We start from the raw sequence: 12,636 nt of genomic DNA on the forward strand, positions 1-12,636 counted from the left end.
CTCGGGATGATGGCATCGCACACACCACCGCCTCAGTTTTAGCCTGGGAATGATTTAGTTGTTTTGGTCTGATGTAGCATGATACAGTTTTCCGCACAGTATTTTATTATGTTTTGGAATACATCACACATGGTTTATTATATGATGCTCTGATTACAGTTTTGATTATATTAAAAACAAAAAAAAAAAAATTTGGGTCGTATTTTTGGGTCGTTTCAGAACCGATCATCTGGCGATATAGCGTAATATCGACTGCTGGCTTATCCAAGGATGGAGTGAGCTTGGTGCCGAACGCCATTGGAACTTTAACCTTTGAGTCTCCCATCATGCCGAATTTAGCAAGGAGAGTTTTGGTGTAGGCTTCCTGGTTAATAAAGATGCCTTCGGGTCCCTGTCTGATATTTAAACCAAGGAAAAAGTTAATCGGACCCATTGAGCTCATTTCGAATTTAGTCTCCATCAGCTTTCTGAATTCAGCTGTTAAGCTAAGATTCGTTGAGCCAAAGATGATATCATCGACATAGATTTGAACAATCATAAGGTGGTTACCTTCCTTCTTACGAAAGAAGGTTGGGTCAACCGAACCTTGTTTGAATTTGGACATCTTTAAAAACTTGGTTAGCGTTTCATACCAGGCCCTAGGTGCTTGTTTCAGTCCATAAACTGCTTTGATCAGAATATAGCAGTGATTGGGATATTTTTCATTGACAAATCCCGGAGGTTGCTCCACGTACACTGTTTCTTCGAGTTCTCCATTTAGAAATGCGCACTTTACGTCCATTTGGTAGACCTTAAAGTTCTTGTGTGCAGCGTAGGCAAGAAATATTCGAATAGATTCCAACCTAGCTACACGAGCAAAAGTTTCCTCATAGTCGATTCCTTCCTCCTGGCAGTATCCTTTCACCACTAGTCGAGCTTTGTTCCTTATCACATTGCCTTCCTTGTCCATTTTGTTCCTAAAGACCCATTTGAGACCAACAACCGATGCATCTTGAGGAGTTGGAATGAGGCGCCAAACTTTATTTCTTTCAAACTCATTAAGTTCGTCTTGCATAGCTTGAACCCAATCGGAGTGATCAAGAGCAGTGTTAACTGTCTTTGGTTCAACTTTTGAGACGAAAGAATTAAACATGCAAAACTCTCCTTTTGAGAATAGAGAAGTTTGCTTTGCCTTCAGTTGAGATCGGGTCAGGACCTTTTCAGAGACATTACCCACAACCTGTGAAACAGGATGATCTCTAGTCCATTTGACAAGAGGAGGGTAATTTGGATCATATGATGGATCTAATTCAACATTTACCATCTCTTCTATTTCGGATTGACTGTCATCGTCGTAAAACATGTCGCCATTCTCCCCCTCGACTGATGAGCTTTCAGGTAAATCTTGACTTTCCGGAGCTACAGGAGTTTCGGGTGGTGTCGAGCTTTCGGGTGTTGCAGTACCTTCGGGTGCAGTAGAGCTTTCGGGAGCTACAGTACCTTCGGGTGCAGCTGGAGAAGAGTTCTCCCCCTCAACTTGTGAACTTGGCTGTTTTGAAGAAGATGGATTCTCCCCCTCAACTGAAGCACCGTGCTGAGAAGGTTCAGTTGGAACTGATCCTCCTTCACCCAGTTGTTTGGCAGCGTCATCGACGATTTGCTTCAGATGATCAACTTTGTTGTCCGCTGCATTAGCTTCTGAGAGAGTATCCTTCTCCGGTTCATCGAACAACTCCATAAACTGCTCAAACAAATTTGCAATCGAGGCTGTGACTTGGCCTGTTTGAGAAAAGATTTCTCCAACTATTTCTTCCGTGGCCTTCAGCTTCTTGACATAGCTTTCATCGAAAGTCACATAATACGTTTCTTCAATCTTCCTCGAACGCTTGTTTAAAACCCTGTATGCTTTCGAAGTTAGAGAATATCCTAGAAAAATCCCTTCATCGGCTTTTACGTCGAACTTGTTACGATGTTCTTTAGAATTGAAGATAAAGCATCGTGAGCCGAATACGTGGAAGAATTTGACGTTTGGCTTTCTGTTGTTGATGATCTCATAAGGAGTAAGAGTGGAACACTTATTGAGATAGGACCTGTTCTGCGTAAATAATGCTGCAGCAATAGCATCAGCCCATAAATATAGAGGTAGAGAAGCGAAACTTAGCATAGTTCGTGCTGCCTCACACAAAGATCGGTTTCGTCTTTCGACAATCCTGTTTTGTTAAGGGGTGTAAGGAGCTGAGAAGTTGTGGTTGGTCCCTTTTTCAGCTAAAAAGTCTTCAAATTCTTTATTCTTGAACTCCATCCCATTGTTGCTTCTGATGTTGCGAACGACTTTCCTCAGCTGCACTTCAACCTGCTTGATGAACATCTTTAGCTTGAGAGTTGCTTTAGATTTGTGCTTCAGAAAGACCACCCATGTAAAACGTGAAAAGTCATCAACAATAACAAGAATATACTTGCTACCACCAATGCTTTCGATAGACGATGGACCACACAAGTCAATGTGAATCAACTCAAGTGGTTCAACGACTTTAGTGTTTATGATGGATGGGTGACTTTGAAAACTCTGCTTCCCCATTTCACACGCAACACACAAATGTTCTCGATCAAACTTGAGCAATGGAAGACCCCGAACATGACCTCCGGTGACAAGTTTGTTGATATCCTTAAAGTTGAGATGGGAGAGCCTTCGGTGCCACAACCAGCTTTCGTCAGAGTGTGCTTTGGATAACAGACAGATAGCTGGATTTCTTTTGATAGGTTTGAGATTAAGAGGAAACATTTCGCCTTTGCCATCCGATTTGAGAATCACTATTTTTGTTTTCTTCTCTATTATTTCCGAACCCTCATCATCAAACAAAACTTTAAGACCGGTACCTCCAACAAGCTGAGATACACTGATGAGGTTATGCTGTAGTCCTTCAACATATGCAACTTTTCTAATCGTGAAGTCTCCATTTGTAATCATCCCATAACCTTTTATTGTGCCGTATGAGTTGTTCCCAAATTTGACATTCCCGCCGTTTGGAAGAGATCGAAATTCCCTCAGTTCTTCCTTCCTCCCTGTCATGTGACGTGAGCAGTCACTATCAATATACCATTCTTCGTCGAACTGCTCGTCACTGATAACCTGCAAAAATCAAGCAGATTTAGGAACCCAAAGTTTATTGGGTCCACGTGAGCCTTTCACAGGAACAGGAATAGTAAGAGAGATGTTAACAAGATATGTTCTTTTTTATTAAAGTTGTATCATCTTTCTTTTTAATAGTGAAAACTTTAATTTTGTTGGGATTTGTTACAGACGGTTTGGGTTCAGGATTTGACGTTTGGGCCTTGAATGCTTTTGAACATTCTTGACTGAGGAAACCTTCGATTTTCCTTTCAAATCTACTGAATGTTTTGGATTTTGAGTTTGAACATAATTGGATTTAGAATGGGGTTGAGAAGAATTAGAACGAGAGAAGTTAGACTGAGAAGTTTTCTTGACTTGAGGTTCTAGGTGCCCCTTTTGTTTTTGGTCATTAGTGGGACTGAACCTTGAACCTTGATTGCTTTTGCTCTCGGAACCGAACCTATGCTTTCGGTAGCTAGTGTTCACCGAACCAAACCTTTCCCTTCGGTTGTTATTCATTTCAGAACCGAACCTGTCCTTTCGGTTGTAACTACTTTCTTGCATTCTCATAGTACTTTTCTCTGACTTGGAATTTTTGTCATGATAAGAGAAATGAGCATTTTGAGATCGCCAAAACTGTTTTCGTTCTGAGAGATTCTTCTTGTATCTCAGATTCCTTTGCTGCTTCTGATCCTTTACTTGCTTCGGCTGTCGGTGGATGTTGGCTTTTTGCTTTTGCTTTTTGTCAGCCGGTTCACTTTGAACTGATGATGTTTCGCTCGAGGGAGTGACTTCTTCTACAGTAACTTCTTTTGTACCACTAGTACTTGGCACGTCGAAGTTATCAGGCTTGTTTAGCGGCTCCGACATATATCTGCCTTTGGTTTTCCAGGAAGTCCGCTCTGACAGACCAACAGTTTCGTCTGCATTATCTATAGGAGCAGACCAGAAGAATTCATCACAAACATCTGCATTATCTTCGTTTACAATGGCTGTGAGTTCGGCTGTCTGATGTTCGGTTACTCCTGTGACTTTATATACCTGATTTGGTGTTGTTCTCACCTTTTGGTACACAACAACCTTTTCTTCTAGAATCGGGGACTTATTTTGGGACAAACGAGCAAACTCCACAGAATTTTCAGAAATAAGATTTTTGTGGTTTTCTGGTTCGCTCTTGATAAACTCAGAACAGTCAACTTCATCCTCTACAGAAATTTCACTCATATCATCATCCTCATTAAGCTCAGACGCGTTTTCAACATCTATTTTATTTTCTGAGCTCAAGTTGGCATTCAACGAGTCAAATTTTTGTATGGTTTCAGTCCTTAGTTTCAGTTTATCATTTTCATCCAAAAGGTTTTTCAGCATGTCCTTATGGTCCTTGGATTTTATGAAAGATTAAATTTTGTCTAGACCATACATGTAGGTTGGATTCACATCATCAGACGAAACTACACTTTCGCAATTATATGCTTCAGCGTCGATTTCATCCTCCTTGAATTCAAGGAAGGGCAAAATCATGCGATGAATTTTCTGTCTTATTTCACAGTTCAAATGAAGTTGAGTGATGTTAGAATAAAGACGCTTAGCAATTAAACAAAACACATTTCTTTGTTTCAAAAGTTTCAAATTGTCTCTTTGTAAATAAATGTTTTCGTCTTTGGATTTAATCAGCTCCGACTCCTTCAGCTCTATCCACATCCTCCGTTTTCCTCACTCTTTGATGATACCCTGCTTATTTGGTCAGTTAGGTTAGAATTGGTGACCCGTGTTTGAGTTAAACTGCTATCTAGATTTGAGATTCTTGAGTTTAAGCTTTTCAATTCTTTTTCATATGAGTTTTGTGGGACTTTATATGAAATAAAAATGGATTGTACCTTCTTGATTAATTCATCAAGCTCATTGAATTGCACGCTGAGAGGTTTTGCTGTGAAGCATAGGTCCTCTCGCTCCTTCGTTTCTTCATTCCCACCGTCTGTATTGTATCCCCTCATTTGAGATACATCCGTCACCATCAAGCACTTCCCACTGCTTTCTTCACCTCTAGCAACATACGCCTTTCCATGAGACGGCTTCCTGACCTCATCATCCTTTGAGTCGGTTGACCAGACCTGCACACCACCGAACTCATCATCCGCTGCCGAACCCTGCACAATTAAAGCATTCATTGAAGGGTTAGCAGTAGCTTTCTTTCTCTTGATATCTTCCAGCTTTTTCATCAGCACAGCCTCTTCATCATTTTCCTCGTCCTTCTCTGCCATTTTCTTCAAGACACAGTCTTTGGCATAGTGGTTCTTTCCTCCAAAGTAGTAGCAGTTCACACCAGAATCTCCTTCAGCTTTCAGCTCTTTCTTTGGTTCTTCTGCCTTCGGTTCTTCCCTCACCTCTTTAGAACTATAGCTTCCCTGCCAATTTCGATTCTTATTTATAGGGAATATTTTCTTAATGAACCTCTTTGGATTTGACACCATCATTGCATAATCTTCAGATGTAAGATCATAATCTTCTAAGTTGAGATCTTCATCCTCTACTACACTTTTGCTTTTGGACAGAAGAGCCAAGGATCCCAAGCTTGAAACCACACTTTTCTCTTGTAAGACTATCTTTTCTTGGGATTTCAGAATCCCTACTAGCTTTGCCAAAGAATAAGATTTGAATTGCTCATGAGCTTTAACAGTGGACACAACTACTCTCCACTCAGATCTAAGATCATTCAAAAAGGTAACCTTTTGTTTAATCAGCTTCCTTTCTATATCGTGTTTGATCATCTTACTAAGAAGATGATTGAAGCGATCGAACGTCTGAGTAACAGTTTCATCGGGATTCTGCTTAAATTCGCTAAACTATGATAAGAGTAAAGTCTGAATGGAATGCTCCAGATCTTCATCTGTGGAATATAACTCTCGCAGCCTATCCCATATCTCTTTAGCAGTGCTGCATGAACTCACTAGCCTGAACATATCGGATTGAAGAGCGAATCGAATTAGTCTCAATGCTTTAATGTTGCACTGAAACTTTTCCTTTTTATCTTGAGCAACATCCTTTACGTCTTTTAACAGATCATTGTACTCTTTCTGCGTTTTAATGATTTTTGACGTTGCAGAATGAGCAAATGGTCCAGAAACTATTGCTTCCCAAATAAGGTATCCATTGTCTTCCGATCCAATGACATAATCTTCGAAGTGATGTGCCCAGACTTCATAATCCTGGGTGTAAAGAATAGGAATCTTCGTCGTTGATCCGATGCTGTTTGAGATATTGATGGGATTTGATTGTGACTCGCCCATGCTTGATCGTTTAACCTGTTTGAAAGATCAGACTTGTAATGAATAATATTAGGGCAAAACAAATAAATGCTGAGTTACGTCAATTATTGAATGACGGCTCAATAAATATTAGTTAATGCGGAATAACCCTAATCGCAAACTCTTTCACAGAAAAGATGTGTATGAATTACACAGCCTCCCGCTCTGATACCAATTGATAAGTTATTAATTAACTTGATGATCGATTAGATCTATGTAACAGGTAAGCGATGAATATATAAACAGTAAATAACCCAAGTATGAATCAAGATGTGTCGAATGATTAGATTACTCAATCCTCAGCAGAGCTCGACTAAGAACTTCCGCTGTAGAGGATTCTAGGGTTACAAAAGATAAGAACTTGTACGCTATCAAATCACTATCAATCTCTTTTAAGAATGCATGCAAACATCTATATATAATAAACCCTAAACAAAACTCACGGATGGACAGGCCCATACCGGAGATACATATTAGACTAACTAACGAGCCCAATAGACGCAACACAAAATGTGACCCAACAGTTATTGTGAAATTGTATTCTCGAATTCGATTATGGTTACGGTATCCCTTTCCATGATTCGAATTGTGAGATTTGGCAATAGTCTGAATTGTTTAGACACACATATGAGCTATCTATGGCAAAGGTGTACAAGTTTAAGAAGCCTTGATAAAAGATTATCAAAGCATTAGGTATTAGAAATATGAACTTAAAGAAATTCAATAGACATTGTTTTCTTGGAAGTTAAAATGGTTTCTGAATACATGTCAAAGCTAGTAGGAGCATAAGTGTTATGCTTATAATAATCATCATAATGGGAGCATAAATGTTATGATTGTATGATTATTAAAACAAGTATTGCAAGGTAGCAATATTAATTATAGAAAACAAGAGTCTTGCTTTACAAAGTTGTAAGGATTGAATAGTTGTTTTGCTATAATTAAGGGAGAGAATATTATGCTTCATTTCAAATCTAAAGGATTAGGTTGTAGAATGTTAATAGTTTAGTCAAGGAAACATAGTGCGTTCTTAAAAATCCGATTATGATTATGGCATTCCTCTTCATAGTTCAAATTCTGAGAACGTAGCACATAAAATATTATGGCAGAAGATTGATAAAGTATCGAATCTTCGTGTAAGACATTATGCATCGTGTCCCATACGCTTCGGGTATAGGATTGATTGAAAATGCTATAATATTTGACCATTCTAAAATTTTCCAAATGTCTAGCGCATTAGAGGGAAAAAGGACAAGAATCGGTTTTGACTAAGATAATTAAACAACTATCAAAGGACAATCCAAAGTTCGCCGATGATTGGTTGCTTGTGAGTAGTTGGAAGCATGATATTGGATGGACCATATCGACATTATTATGAATAGAAAAGATTCTATTGAGAATGAGTTGTCATATGGTAAGTATGGAAAGTTTTCCATATTGGGAATTGAATATTGAAAATCTATGTCTAGATTAGAAACTTTTATGCAAAAGGATGTTCAAAGGAATGTACTTTGAGTGAGAGACATCATATCTAAGGAATTGTATTGTAACAATCTCCGATAGAGGACTTTGTAATTTCATTGGCAATAGTCATTGTGACTTTAGTGCAGTGACATTACAAAAGGATCGTTGCATAAAATGTTAGAATCTAACATATTCCATAAGTGGCAAGAATTTGATACTCTTTCACTTATGAAAATGGAGTAGGAGTTGTGAAATGAGTATGATTGGAAATGTGTTCATTTGATCTATTTCACAAAGTAAGAACCGTAGGTAAACATTGTGTGCATGCTAAGAGCATGGGACAAGTGTAATAATTCAAGTAAGAAGTTGATTACCCGAAACAACAAATAATGAGTAATCGATATGGTGATAAATAAAAGGTGTTTTATTTATGCTCAAAGGTTTGAGACCATATGGGATTAGGATTATTCTTGTGTTTCACTTTGCATGTTTTGACTTCCTGAATAATTTAATTGGTTTAGAACAGTCAAATTATTCGAACGGGCCACAGTCGTTCATATATTGGAAGTAGGTATGAATGAAGACTGTCATGAATTGGTGTGTGGATTGTCTAAAGAGAATTAGACATAAGCAAATGTTTGCTGCAACGTTCATGAGTTCTTATGAATATGATTTGAGCATTGGATTAAACCCACGCTCACTTGGATTACTCCATGAATTGTATCACGAGTGATTGGTGAGACGATAACATTTTATATTCTTGAAACCAAGATGTGTGAGTTGTATCTTGCAAGTCGGTTGCACATTGATAATATGTAAACGCACCAGTAACTTGGTGTTATAAAACATATTGTTGTGTGTGATTCGGTGAGTGAGTGCAAGCGAGCATTGAATCAAAGTTTATCCGTTCCTCTTATCCAAAGTAGGATAAAAGCGATAGCTTTGGGCCCCTCGATGATTTAATGATGACAAACGTAAATGCTCGGTCGGGCTACGGCTAATTTGATTTGTTCAATTAGTCATTCATCATAAATCGGAAGTCGAGAAATAGTACAGAAAGAATGATTAGAAATCATGTCTTATACGATATCTAGAATGGAGGAATATATGATCCCTTATCTAAAGGACACGCATATCTGATAGGATCAGAGTTGACAGCGGGTTTGGAAAGCTACGATTGCAGATCAGGATCTGAAGTCATACGCATAATAGTTATTACACTTATCCAAGTGGGAGACTGTTGGATTAGTGTCTAAGTCCATAACTAATTTGGTATGTACTTGACCCGATGGTGCATGGTCCTTTTGGGTTGCCTTCACCAAAGCAACTTGATAGGATGAATTATGGAGAGAAAGGATTAAATATGATTTATTAATATATTATGAGAATAATATATTAAAGGAGAAATCATATTGTTTAATTAATATTAGTTAAGAATTAATAAGAATTAAGTTTGTGACTAAAAAGAGATTTATTAAACTTAAGAGACTCGAATTGTAATTATAAGATAATTCCAATTGGGCCATGGATTGCCTTATATTATAAGGATGGACGAATTCTATGGGGAAACCCATTAGAAATCGTCCAAGGCCTTTAAGGAAAGGAGTCCATGGGTTGCTTAGGGCTTAAGCATCCAAATTAGGGTTTCCTTATTAGATAACCTTAATAGCCTCATTATATATAGAGCCCTTATGCTCCAAAAACGTGGACAAGCTTCCTTCTAGGGTTTCCACATGTTTTGGGAAGCCTCCTTCTCTCCTCCTCTTCATCCTCTTGCTCTTGGTGTTTGTGAACCATTAGAGGAGTGACATTTGTGACTCTAAGCTTTCTAAAGTCATTACAAGGAGAATTGTGATTGTTATTGCTACATAACAATCAAGGTAATATCTTAAACCCATTCTTATGTTAATATGATTACTTGTATGCTAGAATTAGGGTTTATAGTCCTAGATAACTTGCATGTACAATAGAGAAACCTAGATCTAAGCATTAGGGTTTGTATGAGCACATAGGATGTTCTTATGACCAAAACCCATCAAAAAGAAGCACTCCGGGAAATGTAGCAAGGATGTGACTTGATACAAATGTAGATATACAGGGCATTACGCCAGCAAGTGTGCGTCCAATAAGAAGGTGTGCTATGGATGTAACAAATAAGGGCATATTTCTAGGGACTGCCCAAAGAAAAACGAGGCAGCAAGGCCAAACACACCACCAAGGCCAAGAGCATTTCACATGATCCTCGACGAAGCAGAAAATCATGCGAGGAATCAAGGATGAGGACTTCATATCCGAAGATCAAGTTATGCAGTAGCCATAGTATCGTATGATGTAGCCTATTAGAGGCATAGTCTAGGGTGAACTTGAACACCTATGTAATAGTTTCAAGAAATAATAAAACCTTGGTTTTGTTATCTGATGTGTTAAACTGTTATGTGATTTTATTGTATGGTGACTTGGGGACTACGAGACAATAATTGGGACGGGTATGAGTAGGTGTGAAAGGTAGTAGATGCATATACTACCGGAAGCACAGGACTCACGCTTGGATCAGGGAGAGTCACAAGGTTACCAAGAAGCTAGTAATTGATACCGTTTTATTCAAGTATGTCATTACAATCGTTTCGGTAATGACTAAAAAGATTGTTGATATTCCGACCCTATTGGTCATATCGAATTGAGTCCGACTACAATAAGTATGTTACGTGGTTCATAGAACCAAGTTCGATGTAACATCTGACTTAAGCCATAGGATTGAAGTAAAAGATAATCAAAGTGATCGGTAGAGGTATCGCGACGGTTGCTTGTAGCTAGAAATGCTACCTTTTAAAATCTGATCATCTCACATTAGAACATGAAGGGAGGTATAGTCTGTTCTAGAAATTTGACGCTAACAGACCTGAGTCTAAGCGTTGCTACATACGATATTAGGTCATTACAATACGACACATCGGTCCATGGTAGTAATCATAAGATTGTTAAAAGGAAGAAGCAGTCTCCAGTAAGGATCGAGATTGTGACTTGAAGGTCATAATTGGGAGTCCAACGTGAGATAGGGAGCGGGTCCAAGATCAGGCACCGCCTGTAATCAGGAAATCTTAGAGTTAGATACTCGTTTGAAGAAACATCAAAGTTACGTTTATTACTTAGGATGAAGAGATAACATGTGGAGTCATCACGTGAGCCATGTTTCTTTGATGATTCTGGGACGTAATCATCCTAAGGGGGAGATAATTGTAACGCCTGTAGATCCGGGCTAGACAATTTATAGATAATAGGGGTCGCAAACGACTTTTCGACAAAAGATTATTTAGAATGAATAATCTTAACCAAGTTGTAGTATATGTTACAAAGTTTCCGTACATATAAAGAACGCCGAAATCCGAGTTATAACGAAGAAGTTATGACCCGTTGAAGTTTCGCGACGGAACTGGCATGATACCGGGAAACATAAATAGAGAATTTACGATAGTGCAAGATTTAGACTTAGCAATCTAATCAAAAGTTGTAGAATACTTTAAACCGAGAGCTTCCACAAAAAGAACACCCAAATCTGACTTCGTATGAGGAAGTTGTGATTTTTCTAAGATTTAGCATAGTAGTGCACAGCCCGAAAATTCGAATTTTAGATCGGTCGATTTTCAGCCAAAATAATCTAAACGAGAAATGAATATATCATTAATAGGAGTTAAACGATAAAAAGACAGTAAAAAACGGAGCTCGTATGCAAAAGTTATGGACGAAGCTTAGGCGCTACTCTTTGAGCGCGATAAATTCGATACAGTTTTATAAATTCGAGATAGAATGAGAATTAGCCAACGGGATCTAAATGAAAGTTGTAGTACTCGTAAATACCAACGCGTTGATATAAATAAAGTCAGAAACGGAGCTCGTATGTGAAAGATATGGACGAAGCTTAGTCGCTACTCTTCGAGCGTGATAAATACGATACAGTTTTTGTAAATCTGAGATAGAAGGAGAATTAGCCGATGAGGTCTAAATGAAAGTTGTAGTCCTCGTAAATACCAACGCGTGGATATAAAGAACGTAGAAAACGGAGCTCGTACGCGGAAGATATAGACGAAACTTAGCGGCTACTTTACTATAAAATCCCTATAAATAAAGGGTGAACCCTTCATTATTTCTTCACACCATAAGCATTTATTTCTCTCTCTAACTTCTCTCTAGCCTTCCTAAACTCCTCCCAAGTCTAGGGAACCTCCCTAGCACGAGAAGAAATCACCGGAGCGCTCGACGGCTCCGAGAAGAAAAGCTTTCGGCTCGGAAACGCTGCTCCAGCGAAACCCGATTTTTAATAAAAACCCGTTGTAAGTGAGCTACGTCTATACTATATTTAATATATATTTTATTTAATTATAGTAACATTATTAGGACCTTAAAATAATTATTTGGGATATTATTATGAGTTATATTGAGTGTTATTTAACGCTTATATAATAGTAATAATTGTCAGACTATTAATTAGTCGCGGTTAACGTTAAAAACTAAACCCTAGTGGTATTGATACTAGGTTTTGTCGAGGAAAATTGTTTTGAGATAACGAAGTGCTGTCTGAGTTCGGAATCACCACCTAATCAAGTGAGTGCATGGTCTCTTTCATCTTACACATAGATATGAAGTATTTTATATAAACTACGTGCTATGTGTGAATATTATCTGTATAATTGCTATCTATGCTGGATGAACGATTTTATACATGTTTTAAATGATTTAAATTGTATATGTATTTTATATCTAAGATAATGTTGGGGTAAA

This window comes from Lactuca sativa, chromosome 8 (genome assembly GCF_002870075.4).
Source record: "Lactuca sativa cultivar Salinas chromosome 8, Lsat_Salinas_v11, whole genome shotgun sequence".
NCBI lineage: Eukaryota > Viridiplantae > Streptophyta > Magnoliopsida > Asterales > Asteraceae > Lactuca > Lactuca sativa.